Source organism: Mirounga angustirostris, unplaced genomic scaffold (assembly GCF_029215605.1).
Source record: "Mirounga angustirostris isolate CCGP_5_RB_7025 unplaced genomic scaffold, mMirAng1.0.hap1 SCAF_1, whole genome shotgun sequence".
Classification (NCBI taxonomy): Eukaryota; Metazoa; Chordata; class Mammalia; order Carnivora; family Phocidae; genus Mirounga; species Mirounga angustirostris.
The window spans coordinates 197,515,884-197,538,616 of NW_026991709.1; the positions used below are offsets into that span (position 1 = coordinate 197,515,884).

Here is a 22,733-nt window from a genome sequence, read left to right on the forward strand (position 1 = left end):
AAGAAAGAAAGAAAGAAAGAAAGAAAATTCATGAAGCCATCACTGCAGCTACACTGGCAGGCATGAAAACCTTGTAATTTTTGCAAAATATGTTTTTATCTCATATTGAAAATGCAGCTTTATGTGGGTGCAGGATTGCTTTAAGAAAGGCATACTTACAGGCTCTAATATGATTTGAGAAAAAGCAAAGCCATTATATGACAACTTAAAGCAAAGAAAAGGTGAAGGATCTAAAACTAGAAAATTTAATGTCAGCAAAGGATGGTTTGATAATTTTAGAAAGAGGTTTGGCTTAAAAAAAATGTCAAGATGACAGGAGAGGCAGCTTCTGCCCACCAAGAAGCAGCAGATGAGTTCTCAGGGCCACTAATAAAATCACTGAGGAAAAAGGCTATCTGGTTTATAATACTGATGAATGTGCCTTACTCTGGGAGAAAAAAAATGCCAGAAAGGACATCTATTAGTAAAGAAGAAAAGAGAGCACCAAGATATAAGGCAAGAAGGTATAGGCTAACTCTACTGTTTTGAGTCTGGTTCATGATCCATAAGCTGCTAACCCCCAAGCCTTAAAGGGAAAAGATAAACAACAGCTGGCAGTCTTTTGGTTCTACAAGAAGGCCTGAACAAGAACCGTCTTTCTGGATTGGTTCCACTGATGCTGTCTCTGAAGTCAGGAGTACCTTGCTGGTAAGAACTGTCTCTTTAAAGTTCTTTCCATATTAGACGATGCCCTTGACCACCCAGAACCCCAGGAGTTCAACACTGAAGGTGTCAAAGTGATCTACTTGCCCCCAAACACATCTCTAATCAAGCTTCTAGATCAGGGGATCATAAGGACCTTGAAGGTTTATTATACATGGTACCTTACAGAAAGGACTGTCAATGCTATGAAAAAGAACTCTGATAGAATATCATGAAAGTCTGGAAGGATTTTTTTTTTTTTTAAGATTTTATTATTTACTTTAGAGAGAGAGTGTGTGTGACAAGGAGTGCAGCATAGTGGGAGGGAGAGGGAGAGAGAATCTGAAGCAGACTCTGTGCAGAGTGCAGTGCCCCATCTGGGGCTTGATCTCACAACTGCAAGATCACAACCTGAGCTGAAACCAAGTGTCAGACGCTCAACCAACTGAGCCACCCAGGCACCCCAAAAGTCTGGAAGGATTACACCACTGAAGATGCCATTGTTATAGGAAAAGCCATAAAAGCCATTAAACCTGAAATAATAAGTTCCTGCTGGAGAAAACTGTGTCCAGATGTTGTGAAGACTTCAAAGGATTTACAACAGAGACAATCAAGGAAATCATGAAAGAGTGGATAAAAAAGGTGGGGGGTGAAGGGTTTCAAAATATGGATCTTGGAGAAATTCAAGAGCTAACAAACACCACACCAGAAAATTAAAAGAAGATGACTCGATGGAGATGAGTACTTCCAAACCATGACAGATGAAGAAGATGTAGAAGAAACATGGGCACCTGGGTGGCTCAGTCAGTTAAGCATCTCCCTTCAGCTCAGGTCATGATCCCAGGGTCCTGGGATCAAGCCCTGCATCGGGCTCCCTGCTCACCAGAGAGTCTGCTTGTCCCTCTTCCTCTGACCCTGCCCCTGTTCAGGCACGCTCTCTCTCCCTTTCAAATAAATAAATAAAATCTTAAAAAAAAAAAAAGATGCAGAAGCAGCAGTCCCAGAAAACAAATTGATATCAGACATCTGGCAGAAGCATTCTAATTATTCAAGACTGCTTTTAACTTCTTTGATGATACAATCCTTCTAAGGTACAAGCACTGAAACTAAAGCAAACAGTGGAAGGATTGTGGTACCATCATAGAAACAACTTTAGAGAAACTGGAAACCAAAAAAGTCAGAAATCAGAATGTATTTCCATAAAGCTACAGAGCGTGCAGGCCTTTCCTGCTTCTACTTCCACCTCTTCTACCTCTGTGACTTGAGAGAGCAAGACCAACCCCCAAGCTGAACAGTTGTATTATGTGTCTTCGTGTGAAAACATAGTAACTGTATGGCAAGAACAATGTGAGATGTTTTGTGTCATCATCACCCAAGTATTCACGGTGTAGAACATCATGTGCAAGACTTGAATGGAAGTGGACAGATGAGTGATATTTAATATAAAATTAATATTGTGTTAGTTTTCTTACTGTTTGATAACATTGTTTTCTTTTTATTATTATTATTGTTTATTTATGTGACACAGAGAGAGAGAGAGACAGCAAGAGAGGGAACACAAGCAGAGGGAGAGGCAGAGGGAGAAACAGGCTTCCCGCTGAGCAGGGAGCCCGATGCGAGGCTCGATCCCAGGACCCCGGGATCATGACCTGAGCTGGAGGCAGATGCTTAACAACTGAGCCACCAGGTGCCCCTATAACATTGCTTTCAAAGAATTATATTACCATACAGTATGCCTCTTTCTCCCGTAATTGGAGAAACTGCATATCAGTTTTAAAACCTAACAGTGTTTCCAATACTGTATTATGAATATGATTTACTCCTATATACCATAAAATTTTTACAATGATTCAATCATTAACGTATAGGCTAGGCTACCATGAAGCAATTATACTGCTGCTTCTTTGGTATCAGTGCATGAATCATTATACCTGTAAGTAAATACGAATTTCTTTTTCACAGAATCTTCTCATTTTTATTTTATTTTTTTGAATCTTCTCATTTTTAAAAAGATTTATTTATTTTAGAGAGAGAGCGCACAACATGCATGAGCAAGGGGAGGGGCAGAGGGAGAGGGAGGAGAGAAGTAGACTCCCTGCTGAGTGCAGAGGGTTGGGGAAGGAGGTGGATCTCAAGACCCTAAGATCAGGACCTGAACTGAAATCAAGTCAGACACCCAACCGAGCCACACAGGTGCTCCAATCTTTTCATTTTTGATGCCTAATTTCAGTAATATGTATAAACATCTACAGTGTTTCTATCATGTAAGAAAATATCGAGGGGCACCTGCATGGCTCAGCGTGGCTAAGCGTCTGCCTTCAGACTGTTTATCTTATCTGTAAGGCTTCTAGTCAACAGTAAACTATTAGTAGTTAAGTTTGGGGGAATCAAAAGTTATACACATTTTCGACAGTGCATGGAGTCAGCACCCCAACCCACTGCACTGTTCAAGGATCAACTGCATATGCTATATATGTGTAACTGTAATAAGCTGTATATGCTTCAAGAGACTCACTTTAGATCCAAAGACGCAAATAGATTGAAAGTGAAAAGATGGAAAACATATTCCATGCAAATAGTAATCAAATGAAAGCTGGGGAGCTAGATTAATATCAGACAAAACAGACTTTGAATCCAAAGTTTATGAAAGACAAAGGAAGACATTATATATTAATTAAAAGGTTCAAAAAATACAGCAAGAAGATAAAACGATCTATTAGTATAACACTCTCAAAATACATGAAGCAAAAACTGAAAACATGTGAAGAGAAAAATAAATAGTTCTCTAATAGCTGGAGACTTGAAACCCCACTTTTAATAACAGACAGGTCAACCAAACAGAATAAATGGAAATAGAGAACATAATAAATCAACTAGACCTAACAGACACATATAAACACTCTACACAACAGTAGCAGAATCCCTTTTTTTTTTTTTTAAAGATTTTATTTATTTATTTGACAGAGAGAGAGATAGCGAGAGCAGGAACACAAGCAGGGGGAGTGGGAGAGCGAGAAGCAGGCTTCCTGCCGAGCAGGGAGCCTGATGTGGGACTCGATCCCAGGACCCTGGGATCATGACCTGAGCCGAAGGCAGACGCCTAACGACTGAGCCACCCAGGCGCCCCAGAATCCCATCTTCTTAAGCGCACCTGGGATAGTCTCCAGAATGAACCATTTGTTAAACTACAAACAGGTCTCAATAGATATAAAAAGGTAGATACCACATAAGTATCTTCTCCAACCAATGGGGATGAAGTTAAAAATCAGTAACATAAGGAAAACTAATATTCACAAAGTTTCAAATGCATATTACCTGACTTTCTAGTTCCTCTTCTAGGAATTCATTCTCTAGAAGCTTACAGTGTGAGGTGACATGTTTACAAACACACAGTGCAGCGCTGTTTGTAACAGCAAAAGATTATAAAATCTAAATGTACATCAATAGAGTATACTGCACTACTGAAATGCCATGCAATTCTCAAAAAAAATGAGGTAGCTATGTTAACTATCTAGGATAAGCTATTAGTGCAAAATACTATTTGTAATATCATACCATCTGTGCAAAACAGAAAAGAATACAGGCATACCTTGGAGATATTGCAGGTTTGGTTCCAGACTACTGCAATAAAGTGAAACTGCAATAAAGTGAGTGAAGGGCGCCTGGGTGGCTCAGTTGGTTAAGCGACTGCCTTCGGCTCAGGTCATGATCCTGGAGTCCCTGGATCGAGTCCCGCATCGGGCTCCCTGCTTGGCAGGGAGTCTGCTTCTCCCTCTGACCCTCCCCCTTCTCATGTGCTCTCTCTCATTCTCTCTCTCAAATAAATAAATTTAAAAATCTTTAAAAAATAAATAAATAAACAAAGTGAGTGAAATGAATTTTTTGGTTTCCCAGTACATATAAATGTTTACACTATATGGTAGTCTATTAAGTGTGCAATAGCATTCTAAAAATACAATGCACATACCTTAATTAAAAAAAATACTTTGTTAAAAAATGCTAACCATCATCTGAGCTTTTAGCAAATTGTAACCACTGATCACAGATCACCATAACAAATACAATAACAATGAAAAGTTTGAAATATCTTAAGAATGTGATACAGAGATACAAAGTAAGCAAAAGCTGGTGGAAAATGGCACTGATAGACTTGCTCAACTCAGGGTAGCCATAAACCTTCCTCAATCTGTAAAAAATGCAATATCTGCAAAATGTAACAGAACAAGGTATGCCTGTATATATAACAAAGTTAGAGGACTCACACTTTCTGATTTTAAGACTTAATACAAAGTTACAGTAATCAAGACAGTATGGCATTGGCATAAGGATGAGCATAGAGATCAATGGAACAGAAGGGCCTGTCACCTAAACTGCCCAGATCCCACCCCCAACACATGCTACCCACCAATCAGTAAAAGGACCCCTTGGTGAGTTCTGAAAATTAGCATAGGAAACTAATGCAGGTACAGATCTGGATGAGTAGTTAATAGTCAAATAAGAATTTTGAAGATTGAAGTGAAAAATGGTTCCGTATGAATAGCAGTTGAACAGGGGTCAGCTGCTTCTGGAGATGGTAAACATTATACTAATCTATAGGCTACACTCCTATTGATGCCCTTCTGCTGAACTTTGCAACCACACTCCTCTAGAACCTAAAGACTGGTTTCCTGGAAGCTGACCAGTAGGTTTGGCAAAAAAGACCCCCCACTGTAGGTCAGCACTGTTTATGGTTGGAACAATGATGGTAGCTGATTGTTTTCGAGCCTCCTCTGCCTTTCATTCTTCATTAATAAAAGCATTCTTAGGAGGCACATGGGTGGCTCAGTTGGTTGAGCATTCGGCTCTTGATTTCAGCTCAAGTCATAATCTCAGGGTCATGAGATTGAGCCCTATGTTGGACTCCACGCTCAGCAGAGAGTCTGCTTGAGATTCTCTCTCTCCCTCTCCCTCTGCCCCTCCTCCCACTCATATGTGTGCTTGTTTGCTCCCTCTCTCAAATAAATAAATCTTTTTAAAAAAAAGAGTAATAAGTAATAAATGAAAACATTCTTGGCAAACACTTCCACTCTGATCCATCTTGCAAAGGTCCAAGAATTTTACCTCTAAGAGCATAATTCTAATACCCAGGGCCATCCTTTTTAATCATGATTTCAGTTCCAAAAGCCAAAAAGCAGAACCAGGGGTCCTATTCTATCTGAGGTATGTAGCGGCTTAATCCTACACCAAACACTCTTAATTTTTTTCCAAAGTAAATGCTTTGGACCACACAGGACACTCAACTAAGAACACCAAGGGCACATCAACAGGCAAAGGTTGATTTGAGCACCTACCAAATAAGACCCACCTCTGAATTTTTTTTTTTAAAGATTTTTTTTAAATTTTTATTTATTTGAGACAGAGAGAATGAGAGAGAGAGAGCACATGAGAGGGGGGAGGGTCAGAGGGAGAAGCAGGCTCCCTGCCGAGCAGGGAGCCCGATGCGGGACTCGATCCAGGGACTCCAGGATCATGACCTGAGCCGAAGGCAGTCGCTTAACCAACTGAGCCACCCAGGCGCCCCCCACCTCTGAGTTTTTAAACAGTAGCAACTTTAATATGCACTGTGGGAATCAGTGGCTGCCGCAGCACCCTTGTTCCTTGCGAAATTTCTGTTAAAAGATTTTAAGTGTATTGATTCCAATTACAGGGCCTCTAAAGAGTCCTCCAATTTGGAATGGGGAATTACAAGCCTGTTGCCATCCCTAGATGTGGCGTCTGTTTCTCAGACTCCTCTCCAGAACCATATCCTGATTCCCCTTTGATGGCACCTGCTTGCCTACCATCATACCACACTTAAAAGCTAATTGAGGGCGCCTGGGTGGCTCAGTTGGTTAAGCGACTGCCTTCGGCTCAGGTCATGATCCTGGAGTCCCTGGATCGAGTCCCGCATCGGGCTCCCTGCTCGGCAGGGAGTCTGCTTCTCCCTCTGACCCTCCTCCCTCTCATGCTCTCTGTCTCTCATTCTCTCTCTCTCAAATAAAAAAAAAAAAGCTGACTGAAAATGGATCAGACATAAATGTAGAAGCTAAAACTATAAAGCTTCTAAAAGAAAACACAGGAGAAAATCTTTTTGAGCTCTGTGTCAGCAAAGACTTCTATAAAGGATCCAAAAGCATTAACAATAAAGAAAAAGATTAAAATTAAAACATGTTCTTCATGGGCACCTGGGTGATTCATTTGTTAGGTGTCTGCCTTCGGCTTGGGTCATGATCCCAGGGTCCTGGGTTCGAGGCCCACATCCAGCTCTTCTGGTTCTCCCTAAACCTGCTTCTCCCTCTCTCACTCCCCCAGCTTGTGTTCCCTCTCTCGCTGTGTCTCTATCAAATAAATAAATAAAAAATCTTTAAAAATAAAAAAACATGTTCTTCAAAAAAGACACTTTAAAAAATGAAGAGGCAAACTATGGAACAAGAGTAAATATTTGTAACACACATCTGACAAATGCTTACTATTATTGGTCATAAAGAAAACAGATTAAAACCACAATGAGATACTAATACCCACCACTAGAACTACTAAAATTAAAAAGACTTAAAAAGCAAATATGCAAGGATTTTCAGCAATCAGAACTCATACACTGCAGGAAAGAATGCAAGATGGTACAACCACTTTAGAAACTGATCTGACAACACTACCCTATGACTTAGTAATTTCACTTCAACCTAAGATAAATGAAATCTTGTGCAAAAATGTTCACAACAGCTTTATTCATAATAGCTTAAAAAAATGGAACCAACCCAACCTCCTTCCAAAGGAGATGAAATAAATACATAGTTTGGTGTCTTGAGAGTTTCCATCCCTGGGGTAGTATACTTTAGATTTCAAATAGAGAGATGCCTTTTTGGTAAAGTGAAGAGAAGGGTTAGTAAGAAAGGGGAAGTAGAAAAAGAGAATCAATAATATCCATTCTTTTTTAAAAATTATTTTTAGCGGGGGTGCCTGGGTGGCTCAGTTGTTGGGCATCTGCCTTTGGCTCAGGTCATGATCCCAGGGTCCTGGGATCGAGCCCCACGTCGGGCTCCCTGCTCAGTGGGAAGCCTGCTTTTCACTCTCCCACTCCCCCTGCTTGTGTTCCCTCTCTCACTGTGTCTCTCTGTCAAATAAATAAAATAAAATCTTTAAAAATATATATATATATTTTTAGGGGCACCTGGATGAGCTCAGTCAGTTGAGCATCTGACTCTTGATTTCGGCTCAGGTCATGATCTCAGCTCAGGTCATGATCTCAGGGTCTTGGGATCAAACCCCATGTTGGGCTCTGCGCTCAGTGTGGAGTCTGCTTGTCCCTCTCCCTCCAGTCCTCCCATCACTCTCTTTCTCTCTCTCAAATAAGTAAATAAATAAAATCTTTTTAAAAATATTTTTTAGGGGCACCTGGGTGGCTCAGTTGGTTAAGCGACTGCCTTCGGCTCAGGTCATGATCCCAGAGTCCTGGAATCGAGCCCCACATCACGCTCCCTGCTCAGGAGGAAGCGTCCTTCTCCCTCTCCCTGCAGCTCTGCCTACTTGTGCTCTCTGTGTCAAATAAATAAATAAAATCTTTAAAATATATATATATATTTTAAATTTATATACAAAATTTACCATTTTAACCATATTTAAGTGATTTAAGTGTATAGTTCAGTGGCATTAAATACATTCATGTTACATAACCATCATCCCCATGAATCCACAGAACTTTTTCATCTTGCAAAACTGAAAATTTATACTCATTAAACAGTAATTCCTCATCCCTCTCTCAACCCAGTCCTTGGCAACCACCATTCTATTTTCTGTCTCTATGATTTTGACTACTCTATGTACCTCATCCTACGAGTGGAACCATATGATATTTGTCCTTTTATGATTGGCTTATTTCACTTAGCATATCTTAAAGGTTCAGCCACATTGCAGCATCTATTAGAATTTCATTACTTTTTTTAAAAGATATATATATATATCTTCTTCCCCTAAAGAGAAAGAGAGAGGAGAGGGGAGTGGGAGGGGCAGAGGGAGAGAATCTCAAGCAGGCCCCAAGCCCAGCATGGAACCCAATGCAGGACTCAACCTCAACCTCACAACCCTGAGAGCGTGACCTGAGCTGAAATCAAGAGTTGGACGCTTAACTGACTGAGCCACCCAGGAGTCCCAGAATTTCATTACTTTTTAAGGCTGAGTAATATTGCATTGTATGTATACACCACATTTTGCTTATCCACTCATCCACTGATGGACACCTGGGTTACTTCCATCTTTTGGCTACTGTGAATAACAAACCTGGGTGTACAAATATCTCTTTGAGACTCTGCTTTAAATTCTTTTGGACATATACCCAAATATGGAATTGGTGCTTTAGGGGCATCTCAGTGGCTCAGTCAGTTAAGCGTCTGCCTTCCACTGAGGTCATGATCCCAGGGTCTTGGGAGCAAGCCTGTCGCTCCCCTTGCTTGTGTTCTATCAAATGAATAAATAAAATATATTTTTTTAAGATTTTATTTATTTATTTGAGATAGAGAAAGACAGAGAGCACAAGCAGGGGGAGCAGCAGACAGAGAGGGAGAAGCAGGCTCCCCGCTGAGCAGGGGGCCCGATGGGGGCTCAATCCCAGGACCCCGAGATCATGACCTGAGCCGAAGGCAGATGCTTACCCAACTGAGCCACCTAGGTACCCCTGAATAAATAAAAAATCTTAAAAAGAAAAAAGTGGAGGGGCGCCTGGGTGGCTCAGTCGTTAGGCGTCTGCCTTCGGCTCAGGTCATGAACCCAGGGTCCTGGGATCGAGTCCCACATCAGGCTCCCTGCTTGGTGGGAGGCCTGCTTCTCCCTCTCCAACTCCGCCTGCTTGTGTTCCCTTTCTTGCTGTCTCTCTCTGTCAAATAAATAAATTTAAAAAAAAAAGTGGAATTGCTGGATCACATAGTAATTCTATTTTTAATTTATGAGGAATCACCATACCATTTTCCACACCAGTTTCTCTATTCTCCATTCCCAGCAACAGAGCACAAGGGTTCTGTCAATGGACTGAATTGTGCCCCTCCCCACCCCATTCATATGCTGAACTCCTAGCTCCCGATGGGCTTGTATTTGAAGAGAGGACCTTTAAGGACATAGGTTAAAAGACATCTTAAGAGTGGGACCTGAATCCAACAGGTCTGGTGTCAGAGGAAGAGACACTAGGAATGTATGCACAGAGGAAATTTTGTGTGAGGACACAGCAAGAAGGCAGCCTTCTGCAAGCCAAGGAGAAAGGCCTCACCAAAACCCAACAATGCTGACACCTTGATCCTGGACATTAGCCTCCAGAGTGAGAGAAAATACATTTCTGTTATTTAAGCCACCCCATCCGTGGTATGAGTTATAGCAGTCCTAAGAAAATAATACAAGTTCCAATTTCTCCACACCATCAACAACCATTGTTATTTTGTTTTGGAGGTGTTTTGTTGTTGTTGTTTTGATCATCGTCATCCTAATGGGTGTGAAGTGGCATCTCACTGTCATTTTGATTTGCATTTCCCTAATCATTCATGATGGTGAGCATCTTTCCATGGACATACTGGCCATCTGTATAACCTTCTTTAGAGAAATGTCTATTGAAGTCCTTTGCCCATTTTTGAATCAGGTTGTCTTTTTGTTGTTGAGTTTAGAAGCTTTCTATATATTCTGGATATTAATCCCTTATCAGATATGTGATTTACAAATATTTTTTCCTATTCTGTGGGGTGCCTTTTTATTCTGTTGCCAGTGTTCTTTGGTGAAGGAAAGTTTTGATGAAGTCCAATTTGTCTATTTTTTCTTTTGTTGACTATGCATTTGGTGTCATACCCAGGAGATCATTTTCAAATCCAATGCATGACGATTTCCCCGTTTTCTTGTAAGAGTTTTATGGTTTAGTTCTTTTTCCTTTTTTTTAAGATTTTATTTATTCATTTGAGAGAGAGAGGGAGAGAGAACAAGCAGGAGCAGGGGTAAGAGGGAGAAGCAGATGCCCCGCTGAGCCAAGAGCCCGATGACGTGGGGCTCAATCCCAGGATCAGGAGATCATGACCTGAGCCGAAGGCAGACACTTAACCATCCAAGCCACCCAGGTGCCCCTAGTTCTTACATTTAGAAGATTCATTCTTAGAAGAATATTTATGGAAGGTAAAGTTTTACACACTGATTCCTTTAAATCTATACATATGCAAGGGCGCCTGGGTAGCTCAGTCGGTTGAGCATCTGACTCTTGATTTTGGCTCAGGTCATGATCTCAGGGTTGTGAGATTAAGCCCCACACTCAGTGCAGAGTCTGCCTCCCTCCCTCCATCTCCCTCTGCCCCTCCCGTTGCTCATGCATTCTCTCTCTATAAAATAAATAAATCTTTAAAAATATACATATACAGGGGCGCCTGGGTGGCTCAGTTGTTAAGCGTCTGCCTTTGGCTCAGGTCATGATCCCAGGGTCCTGGGATCGAGCTCTGTGTGGGGCTCCCTGCTCAGCGGGAAGCCTGCTTCTCCCTCTCCATTCCCCCTGCTTCTGTTCCTTCTCTCACTGTGTCTCTGTCAAATAAATAAAATCTTAAAATAAATAAATAAATAAATAAGTAAGTAAGTAAAAAAAAAAAATATATATATATATACATATGCCCACATTCTCCCTGGAATGTTTTTGTGTACCCCCTAGGCTGAAGATTGTAGTTTGAAGAACCTACCCTTATATTGCTCTACCACTCAACTTTTTTTGCCCATATTACCATTCTGCTGACTGCTTCTTTTTTGCTTATAAACACTCAAGTCTTGGGGCGCCTGGGTGGCTCAGACAGTTAAGCGTCTGCCTTCGGCTCGGGTCATGATCCCACAGTCCTGGGATCGAGCCCCACGTCGGGGTCCCTGCTAAGCAGGGAGCCTGCTTCTCCCTCTCCCTCTGCCTGCTGCTTCCCCTGCTTGTACACTCTCTCTCTCTGTCAAAAAACAATAAAATCTTTAAAAAAAAAAAAAATTAAACACTCAAGTCTTTCTCATGCAATAATACACACACACGCGCACAAATACAAAACCTTCAAATATTATTTAAATAAATGTCCACCAAATATTGCTAATCCCCCAAGGCTCCACACTGTTTCTTAGTGCTATTCTTGATCCACACGCCATCCTTAGGTGCTATGGACTGAATATTTGTACCCACCCTCCAAATTCTTATGTTGAAGCCCTAATCCCCAATGTGATGGCATTTGGAGGTGGGGGTTTTGAGAGGTAACTTGGTCATAAGAGTGGAGCCCTCATGAATGGGATCAGTGCCCTTATAAGAAAAGACAAAAGAAATGATTTTTCTCTCAGCTATATAAAGATACAGCAAGAAGGTAGCTGTCTGCAAACCAAAAGGATCTTCACCAGGAACGAAATCAAAAGGCACCTTGACTTTGAACTTCCCTGTCTCCAGAACTGTGAGAAATAAATTTTTACTGTTCAGGTCACCCAGTCCATGTTACTTTGTCATAGCAGCCAAAGCTGACTAGACATGGGCAACTGCATCCATTCTCAATTTAATAACAATAACTACCATCTCTACAATGATAATTTCCACATCTCTATCTTCTGCCTAGACTTCCCCTGTAAAGTCCAAATTGCCTGCCAGAAATCACCACTTGGCTATCTCATAGGAATCTCAAAGTCATGTACAAATTAGACTTTATTACTGCAGGAAGACATTTAAATACTTCATTAGAGCTGCTTTTTCTTATAAATAGAAATTTCCCTTGGGGCGCCTGGGTGGCTCAGTCGTTAAGTGTCTGTCTGCCTTTGGCTCAGGTCACGATCCCAGGGTCCTGGGATCAAGCCCCGCGTCGGACGCCCTGCTCAGTGGGGAGCCTGCTTCACCCTCTCCCACTCCCCCTGCTTGTGTTCCCTCTCTCGCTGTCTCTCTGTCAAATAAATAAATAAAAATCTTGGGGCGCCTGGGTGGCTCAGTCGGTTAAGCGTCTGCCTTTGGCTCGGGTCATGATCCCAGGGTCCTGGGATCGAGCCCCGCATCGGGCTCCCTGCTCAGCGGGGAGCCTGCTTCTCCCTCTCCCTCTGCCTGCCTCTCTGCGTACTTGTTCTCTCTCTCTATCTCTCTGTCAAATAAATAAATAAAATCTTTAAAAAATAAATAAATAAATAAATAATCTTAAAAAAAAAAAAAAGAATGACAATGCAAATCCATTAGAACAGTGGCCAATAAGTAAAATGCTCAATAAATGTTAGCTATTATTACTTTAAGAGTTTATTTAGAAAATCACTGAGATTTGGAATGCATTCCCATTGATGCAGTCTGATTTGGCTAAATGACTGACATTAAAAATCTGACTTGCCAGTTAGATTATATGGCATTTTCCATAAATTAAGTCTGCAACTCCAAGGTCTGTCTATACATATATATATATGCATACATACTATTATATATAATATATATGTAACATATGCATGCATACATACAATATATATTATGCAAGGAAATACATCCTTTGCAGCCATTTATGATAGAAATGTTAAGGCACTAATGCTAACTTAAAAATGTGCAAGGTGCGGGGTGCCTGGATGGCTCAGATGGTTGGGCATCTGCCTTTGGTTCAGGTCATGATCTCAGGGTCCTGGGATCGAGCCCCATGTCGGGCTCCTGGCTCAGCAGGGAGCCTGCTTCTCCCTCTCCCCCCTGCTCATGCTCTCTCTCTGTCTCAAATGAGTAAATAAAATCTTAAAAAAAAAAAAATGTGCAAGGGCGTAATAAGTTTTTCAAAATTTTAGGGGGGAAATTTTTTTTAATTTTAGGTGGTCCAAGAATAAAAAGATTTCAAAACCACTGGCCTAGTGCATGTGTTTTATTTTATTTTTTTAAAGATCTTATTTATTTATTTGAGAGAGAGAGAGCGCGCGCGCACAAGCAGGGGGAGTGGCAGGGAAAGGGAGAAGCAGACTCCCCGCTGAGCAGGGAGCCCGATGCAGGGCTCCATCCCAGGACCCTGGGATCGTGACCTGAGCCGAAAGCAGACGCTTAACCAACTGCGCCACCCAGGCACCCCACAGTGCATGTGTTTTAGGGTTAGAATGCCTGGGTTTGAATCAAAACTCCAGTTTTCTAACCACTGCACCTTTGACAAGTTATTTAACTTCTATATGTCTCAAAGCTCTCCTATACTATTGGAATAAGGGTACCTACCTCATATGATTACTATCAGGAGTAAATGAGATCATGCATAAGAAGCAATCATATTCATAGCCCCATTGTTCATAATAGCGCCAAACTGGAAATAGTCCAAATGTCCACTGATAAGTGAATGGCTGAACCAAAAGAAATATACCATAAAGAAGAATGCAACAACATAGATGAACCTCAAAAAACACTGCAAGTGAAATAAGCCAGACACAGAAGACTGAAAATTGTGTAATTCCAATTATATGAAATTTCTAGAAAACATAAAACTACAGAGACAGGAAGCAAATCAGTGGATATTAGGACTTGCAGTTGGAGAAGTGGGGATAAACAACAAACTGGAGCTAAGGAATGTTTTGAGGTGCTGGAAATATTCTAAATCTGAACAGTGGTGATGATTATATCAAACTGAACACTTACAGATGAAGGAAGTTTATGATATGTAAACTATGTCTCCAAAAAAAGTTTTGAAGAATTTTAAAACAATGTAATAAATATCGGGGCACCTGGGTGGGTCAGTCAGTTAAGCGTCTGCCTTCGGCTCAGGTCATGATCCCAGGGTCCTGGGATCGAGCCCTGCATCGGGCTCCCTGCTCATCAGGAAGCCTGCTTCTCCCTCTCCCACTCTCACTCCCCTTGCTTGTGTTCCCTCTCTCACTGTCTCTCTCTGTCAAATAAATAAATAAAATCTATAAAACAAACAAACAAACAAAAAACAATGTAATAAATATTACTACTAATGCTACTATGCTCAGGTTTTTAAAATCATAATAACGGGGGCGCCTGGGTGCCCCAGTCATTAAGTGTCTGCCTTCGGCTCAGGTCATGATCCCAGAGTCCTGGGATCGAGTCCCATATCGGGCTCCCTGCTCAGCAGGAAGTCTGCTTCTCCCTCTCCCACTGCTTGGGTTCCCTCTTTCGCTGTGTCTCTCTCTGTCAAATAAATAAATAAAATCTTAAAAAAATAATAAAAAAATAAAATCATAATAATAACGTTAAGCTGGAAAGGAGCTTCCTGAGTATGTCTAATCCTACTCTCCAAAATAAGAGTGATAAAGACAAGCATAGCTGACTGCTGAGTCTACCACAGTTAAGTACTTTACATGGGTTCTCTCATTTAATCATCACAAGTCCTCTGTAGGGTAAACTCAGTTACTATTCCCACTTTATAGACCATGCAACTGAGGCTCAAACAGGCTGAAACTTGACCCAAAACAATATACCTAATATGAGAAAAAGCCAATATGCAAACTCAAGACCATCTGATTCTAAAGCCAATGCTTAGAAAAAACCCATCCTGAAATTCATATGGAATTTCAAAGGACTCTGAATGGCCAAAACAATCTTGAAAAAGAACACAGTTGGAGGAGACACATTTCCCGATTTCAAAACCTACTACAGGGAGCGCCTGGGTGGCTCAGTCGTTGGGCGTCTGCCTTCGGCTCAGGTCATGATCCCGGGGTCCTGGGATCGAGCCCCGCATCGGGCTCCCTGCTCAGCAGGAGGCCTGCTTCTCCCTCTCCCATTCCCCCTGCTTGTGTTCCCTCTCTCGCTGTGTCTCTCTCTGTCAAATAAATAAAATCTTTAAAAAAAAAAAAAAAACAACCTACTACAAAGCTAGTTATCAAAACAGTGTGGTATTGGTATACGGACAAAGACAGATCAGTGGAATAGAGAAACCAGAAATAAATTCTTACATACATGGTCAGGATATTTTCAACAAGGGTGCCAAGACTATCAAGGGGAAAAGACAGCCTTTTCAACAATGCTCATAGGAAAATTGGATATCCAAGTGCAGAAGAATGAAGTGGGACTTTTACCTAACACCACATACCAAAATTATCTCAAAATGGATCAAAGACCTAAATGTAAGTGCTAAAACTACAAAACTCTTACAATAATAGGGGAAACGCTTCATGCATTGGATTTGGCAATGATCTCTTGGCTATGACACCAAAGGCACAGTCAACAAAAGAAAAACAGGCAAATTGGACTTCATCAAAATGAACAACTCTTCTGCATCAAAGAACACTCAACAGAGTAAAAAGGCATCCCACAAATTGGAAGAAAATATTTGCAAATCACATATCTGATAAAAGATTAATATTCAGAATATGCACATGCCCATGTTCATAGCAGCATGATTCACAATAGCCAAAAGGTGGAAACAACATAGTTGTCTACCAACAAATGAAGAGATAAACAAATGTGGCCTATTCACACCAATGGAATATTTATTCCGCTATAAAAGAGAATGAGTATGTCAATTACATCTCAATTTTTAAAATATATTTTTTGTAATTTTTAAAAAAGGGATGAAGTTTGAGGCGCCTGGATGGCTCAGTCGAAGAGTGACCAACTCTTGATCTCAGGATTGTAAGTTTGAGCTCTATGTTCGGTGTAGAGATAAATAAATAAACTTAAAAAAAAAAAAGGAATGAAGTGTGGATACCTGCTATGACATGAATGGACCATGAAAACATTATGGTAGGGGCGCCTGGGTGGCTCAGTCGTTAAGCGTCTGCCTTCGGCTCAGGTCACGATCCCAGGGTCCTGGGATCGAGCCCCGTGTCAGGCTCCCTGCTCGGCGGGAAGCCTGCTTCTCCCTCTCCCTCTCCCACTCCCCCTGCCTGTGTTCCCTCTCTCGCTGTGTCTCTCTCTGTCAAATAAATAAATAAAATCTTTAAAAAAAAAAATTATGGTAAGTGAAATAGGTCGAACATGAAAGGACAAATATTGTATGATTTCACTTATATGGGATACCTAGAACAGGCAAATTCACAGTGATTTCAGACTATAAATCATTAGGCTGCAGGGAAGGAACAATGAGAGTTACTTGCTTAATGTTTCTGTTTGGGGTGATGAAAAAGTTTTGGAAATAGAGAGTGGTGATGGATGCACTACACTGTGTATGTAATTAATGCACTGAGTTTCACACGTAAAAATGGCTTAGGGGCGCCTGGCTGGCTCAATCAGAAGAGTGTGTGGCTCTTGATCTCTGGGTAATGAGTTCCAGCCCATGTTGGGTGTAAAGATTCCTTAAATAAACATAAAAAAAGATCAAAAAGAAATGGTTTAAAGAGCGAATTTTGTTACAACATATGTAACAAAATATATTTACCACAACTCTATAAAGAAATTAGCAATGTAATATAAAAAGCATTGAATTATACACCTTAAATGGTTAATTGTATGGCATATGAATTACAAATTATATCTCAAAGCTGTTTTAAAAAAAAAAAGACAACAGTGGTGGCTAACATTTAGTGAACACCTTGTGCACACCTGGCACTGTTCTAAGGGCATTACATAAACCTCACAACAGCCTCATTTCACATATGAGGAAACTCAAGTAAGGTAATTTATCCAATGTCACTGAATTAGTGGAGGTTGAGTCAAGGATTCAAAACCTATCAGATTCTAGAGCTCCCCCAGTTACCCACTCTGCTATTCTGAGTCCCACAGCATGACAGGAGGGTTATAAAATGCATTCAACAGATGCCCCATTAACTAAGCGAATGAGATGAAGAGTAATTGTGGGAGTGTGGCAGAAAAATTAATTCTAAGCACTTGGTATACGGCTAAAAAAAGTCCATCAAGGAATGATTTATGATCTTTAAAATTTCAGAACTTTCCTATAGTTTTAATTTTAATACAACCCTGAATCTGATTATTAACAGCAGTTTGTACGTTTAAACACTGGCACAAGACTATAACCTTGCTCAAGTATTTGCAATAACAGTTCTTTTAGTAACACCCACTCACCTCCCCCACCCAGGCCTTGACAAGTGTCCTATGAAAGGCTACAACAACCTAGGAACCTAAAGGCAACAAAAATAAACCCAAGTCTGGTAACAGAATTCTATAAAGAAGGGTGCTACAGATGTCCAGAAAAGAGACCTAGTACCTTCCCTATAGGTTAAGTACCTAGTTAGGCGCTAATTAATGAGACAAGGTTCAGGTCCAACTTGTCTGTTTCACCAAAACAGTAACATGCCATTAGTTACTTTATACACTGCCAGTCACCCATCAGTTCTTCATACCTCTCCCTACAGTCCTCACAAGTTTGCTGATGTTGACATTATAAACTATTCACAGTGGTGGCATTACTCAACAGGAAGTTGAAAACAAACCTAGGGTACAATCCAGAGTTCAGAAAATGAACCAAGTGACCAGGCGCATCAGAGTCTACTGAACTCCTTCACTTACATCCAGTAACCCTGACCTTCACATGCAAAACCTGGAATATGCAAAAAACACCATTACCCTTAAAGTTTAGGTACCTTACAAAACATGACCCTTTGTTTTTATTAAAAAATGCACTCCTAGAGTTGAATCCAGTAGCACATCAATACTAAAGTTAGGCGAAAAACACAGATTTACAACGCCAAAAGGAATCTAAAGAGTAAATACGAAGAAACATCCCTCCTCCCACATTCTCCCAACGGGCGCAGAACCCACCAGACCACTCCCCCGCCTCCAGGTTCTACAGTCCCGCGTGCCGGACTCCGAGCTCTCGCACCCTGTAGTCCGGCCGAGCCCACTCCAGTCTAGCCAGGTCTAAGGACGAGGCTACGTGCTAGGCACAAGAAGGCCTCCCTCTCGAGCGATGCCTCAGAACTGGATCAGATTCCTGCAAAAGCAGGAAAAAAGGAGGAAGAAAGGGCCCGCCTGCGGGTCCGCAGACCAGAAGCACCAAACCGTAACCACGCGCCAGCCCCCCTACTCCGCAGCCGACAGCCCCGAGGCTGGACCGGTAATTCTACCGCCGCGCCGGGCCCCGCCCCGGGCCCGCGACCGTTCCGGGGCGTTCCTCCCGAGGGCGGCGCCTCCCTCACCACACCGCCACTTGGCTCTCTTCTTCCCGACCGAGGCCGCGATCGCCCCGCGACACCGAAGCCGCAGCTTCCAGGCCTCGCGGACCCGCGACTTCTCTAGCGGCCTGGCAGGCCCGCTCCTTCCCCGCAGGCTCTGGCACGCCCTCTCTACTGCCCCAGGCCCTTACCGAGGCAGCGCGGCCTCCGCGGCCCGCTCCTCCTAATCCTCAGCCGCCGCCACCGACCCAGCGTCGCGGAGACCGGAACTTCCTCCGCGCCGACCGCTGCTTCCACAAAGGCGCCGCGCCGCCGCCTTCAGCGCTCGGCCCGCCGGGAGATAGAGTACAGCGGCAGGTCGCGCTGACTCCACTCCCGCCGTGCCTCGCGCGTGGTGGGGGGGCGGGGCTGACTACGGAACGAGGCGTGAGGGCACGCTGCTCGCCGGCGTCCAATGGGAGGGCGTGCTTCCCCAGGCCCGCCGGGCCTGCTGGGGGTTGTGGTTTAGATCCTGGCTCGTCTTCCGGTGCTCTCTTTAGAATTGAGCAAGACTTGCAGTCGGCCGTTAACTTGGCCTCCCCAAGTTTTGCTCCCCGCAGGAACGCAGATCAGGTCTTGATCTGCCTAGTTCGAGGACTCCTTTCCCGTCATTGTGAAGGCAATGGAAGGGAGACTTCTCCGGCCTAAGCCTTCCGGGGAAGTGGCTGCTGGCCCACAGCCGCTTAGCCCTTTTTGCCCAAGACCTGAGGATAGGTGCGAGAGAAGCACTTGAATTAGAGCAGCAGTAGTCAGAGAGGCTCGTCCCCTTTTCTTTCTGAGGGAATTTCCAAGTTAGGCATCCCCTGCTCAAGAATATCAAGCAAATACCACCTACGTTAAAGGTTCAGTAGTCCTACCTATGAGGGAAAATCCACCCAGCTTCCACAAGGCCTTGCTAGATCTCAGGTGATCGATCTGGCCAAGAGTGACGTGCGAGGTCTCAGAACCGGAAGGTTATCTGCAAATCTCCCAATCTAGCGGAAAAGCTTTCAATTTGCAGCTCACTTCCAGGATCTCCGTACAGTTAGTCTTCAAATGGCAAGCTCTCAGCTTCCCAGGTGGGTTATCTACACTGTGAATACGCTTGCTGGTTCCGGCCACTGGTGTCTCTACCAGTGGACCCTTAGGAAAGGTAACCTGACTTTGTAGCCTAAATTCAGCATCATGGGATCAAAGGAATCTGCTGCAAGAAAAGCCTATAAAGCATTCTAAAGTAAAGCCATCCTTATCTGCAAAGGAGATTGTTGGATTAAGTACTCTTTAAAATTATCTTCCCACTTTTCAGGCATCTTGTCTGGAAGTCATTCCTTCATTCAAGAACTGTAGGAAGGGTGTGTGTGCGCCAGGCACTGTATCAGGTGCTGGGGATACAGGAACAAAGCTGATAAAATTTGCTGCCCTACTGGAGATGGGGGTGGGGTAGTTATTGGAGATGGACAACAAACTAAACAAGATATACAATCTCTGCTGAAATGAGTTTGGTTTCTGTAAGGAGGGAGATGGGAAGCCACTGGAGGGCTCTAAATAGAATAATATCATAACTTCACATCCGTGTTAATACGATCCCTCTGGCTGCTGTGTGGAAATAGGCTAAAGGTAGGAAGGGCAGAAGCAGTGCAGCCGATTAGGAGTCTGTTGCCATAAATGCAACCACAGTACCTGTGTGGCAACAGTAGAAACAGGAGACATGGACTGGGATGAAGGCAGAGAGGGAAGAATGTGGGTGAAGCAGTTTTGGTAGGAAGACCAGGAGCTCAGTTTGTGGTAGGTTGAATTTGTGATGCCTAGTATTCAAGTGAGACATAGAATTGGTAGTTGGATACATCAGTCTGGAATTCAGGGTAAAAGGTTAGTGTTAGAGATACAAATCTGGGAGGTATCAGCGTATTGCTGGTGCCAGTATCTGAAGCCATGGGCTTGGATGAGGTGACCAAGTGAATGAGGGAGGGGCACGCCAGTGCTAAGAGGTTGCAAGGAAGAGAAGGAACAGCTACACAGAACTGTGGGTACTTTGACTTTGCTTCCCAAACTGGACCATTGTTGGTGGATCTCTCCCTTATCAGATAGTACTTTGTCCTCTAAAGAGGTAAACCATATTAAGGAACTAATTATTCTTGCCATACATCCAATCTCCTTGGGTAATAATCTCTACTCTTTATCAAACTCTATGGCTGGCATTGTGCTGGCACTTCATTATCTCATTTAATTTTTATAATAATCATGAGGAAACCCCTTTTATAGTTAAGGAAACCAAAGACCAGAAAAATTAAGTAATTGCCGCAGCTGGAAAGTAGAGGGTGGGGGAGTCCAACCCAGGTCAGTCCTGTTCCAAGGTTTATGTCCCTGACTACTTTCCCCTTTTCCTTAACATGATTATTGAGGGTTTTCAGAGGAAGCATAAGGAATTTTCTTTTTAACTTACAAGGGCCCATAGTACTTGTAAATTTGTTTTTACTACCCAAGAGCAGGAAATAAGAACTATTTAGAAGAGCTGATCCGAGCAGCACCTTCACCTGGAATGGGGTGTACAAGGTCTAGTCAGGGAGATGCACCCACTTTCAGCCCCTAAATCCTTCCAGGGGAGGACTCAGCAAAGAGAAAGACCATGTCCTGTCTTTTGCTCCGTGTTGCCTTGGTCTCATTTGGGGCCATGACTCTCCAACATGGAAAGTAGGATTTGATCAAATGTTAAAATGAGAGACAGGAACCAGGAGAGATACAGGTGATAGAAGACCACAGATGGAATTTCCCAGCAGAGCAGAAAACCCAGCTGCCTTACCAAGAGCTGCCAAGGAATAAAGGCAGGAAGGAAAACTTTGGATTTTCCAGGGAAAGATTGAATGTTCTTATTATTAGCTCAAAATACTTCCTACCAGGTATCTTGTATTTATAGGAGGGGGAAATGGCTGAAGGTGCTGAAAGGGACATGAGAGGATTTTCCCCTAGTCACACACATAAGATAGCAACTGTACCTCTGAAACAAATAATATATGTTAAAAAAAAAAAAAAGGATAGTAGGAAGAGAAAAATGAAGGGGGGGGAATCGGAGGGGGAGACGAACCATGAGAGACTATGGACTCTGAGAAACAAACTGAGGGTTTTAGAGGGGAGGGGGGTGGGGGGATGGGTTAGCCTGGTGATGGGTATTAAAGAGGGCACGTATTGAATGGAGCACTGGGTGTTATATGCAAACAATCATGGAACACTACATCAAAAACTAATGATGTAATGTATGGTGATTAACATAACAAAATAAAATTTAAAATAAATTAATTAATAAAAAAAGATAGCAACAGGGCTGGGAGCAGATCCCAGCCTCAGGGCACAATCAGGCATTTTCACCTTAGCCATGACCTCCTCCTCGCAGCACCTCAGGTTCTGAAATGTCTGCTAAAGCTATGAAAGAAAATTAATCTGGGGAAGAACAAGAGGTCTTATTTTATCATTGTTCCAGTCCCCACTCGTCCTCACTACTACAGTTGTGGAGATGACATGCCGGGTCCATGAAAATCACGGGCCCAGACAAAACAGAAAGCGGAGATTTAGAGGAGCCCCTGACCTGGAGGGTGACAGAAGGTGCAGGGTAAAGTGTTGTTTGTGACAATGCCGAAGGTTTGAGGCAGCATAGTGCAGGGCAGCAGAGCCATCCTGGGACTGGCATTTATTATTATTCCAAAAGGCTAAGATTTATTTCTTGGTAATTTCTTTTTTTTTTTTTAATTTTTTATTTATTTATTTGACAGAGAGAGAGATAGCGAGAGCAGGAACACAAGCAGGGGGAGTGGGAGAGGGAGAAGCAGGCTTCCTGCCAAGCAAGGAGCCCGATGTGGGACTCGATCCTAGAACCCTGGGATCATGACCTGAGCCGAAGGCAGACGCTTAACCAACTGAGCCACCCAGGTGCCCCTATTTCTTGGTAATTTCTTATTTCTTTATTTACTAAGTAGGCTCCACACCCAGCCCGGAGCCCGACGTGTAGCTGGAACTCGAGAGCCTGGGATCAAGACCTGAGCTGA

The 22,733-nt window shown here is 42.7% G+C and overlaps 1 protein-coding gene across 3 annotated transcripts in view; it reads right to left on the reverse strand.

Annotated features, from left to right (window-relative positions):
* RBM6 (RNA binding motif protein 6) overlaps positions 1-19,071 on the reverse strand; it is a 107,869-nt gene extending 88,798 nt beyond the window's left edge. Inside the window, exons 1-2 of one of the 3 annotated variants that reach the window (XM_064595804.1) lie at positions 18,870-19,070; positions 18,326-18,497 (exon numbers count right to left, since the gene is read on the reverse strand). The gene's annotated coding sequence lies outside the window, so the exon portion shown is untranslated. Of the gene's footprint in view, positions 1-18,325; positions 18,498-18,869 lie in introns of all 3 variants that reach the window. The other 2 variants (XM_064595808.1, XM_045862338.3) reach the window with 2 other exon arrangements.
* Positions 19,072-22,733: the final 3,662 nt, after the last annotated feature.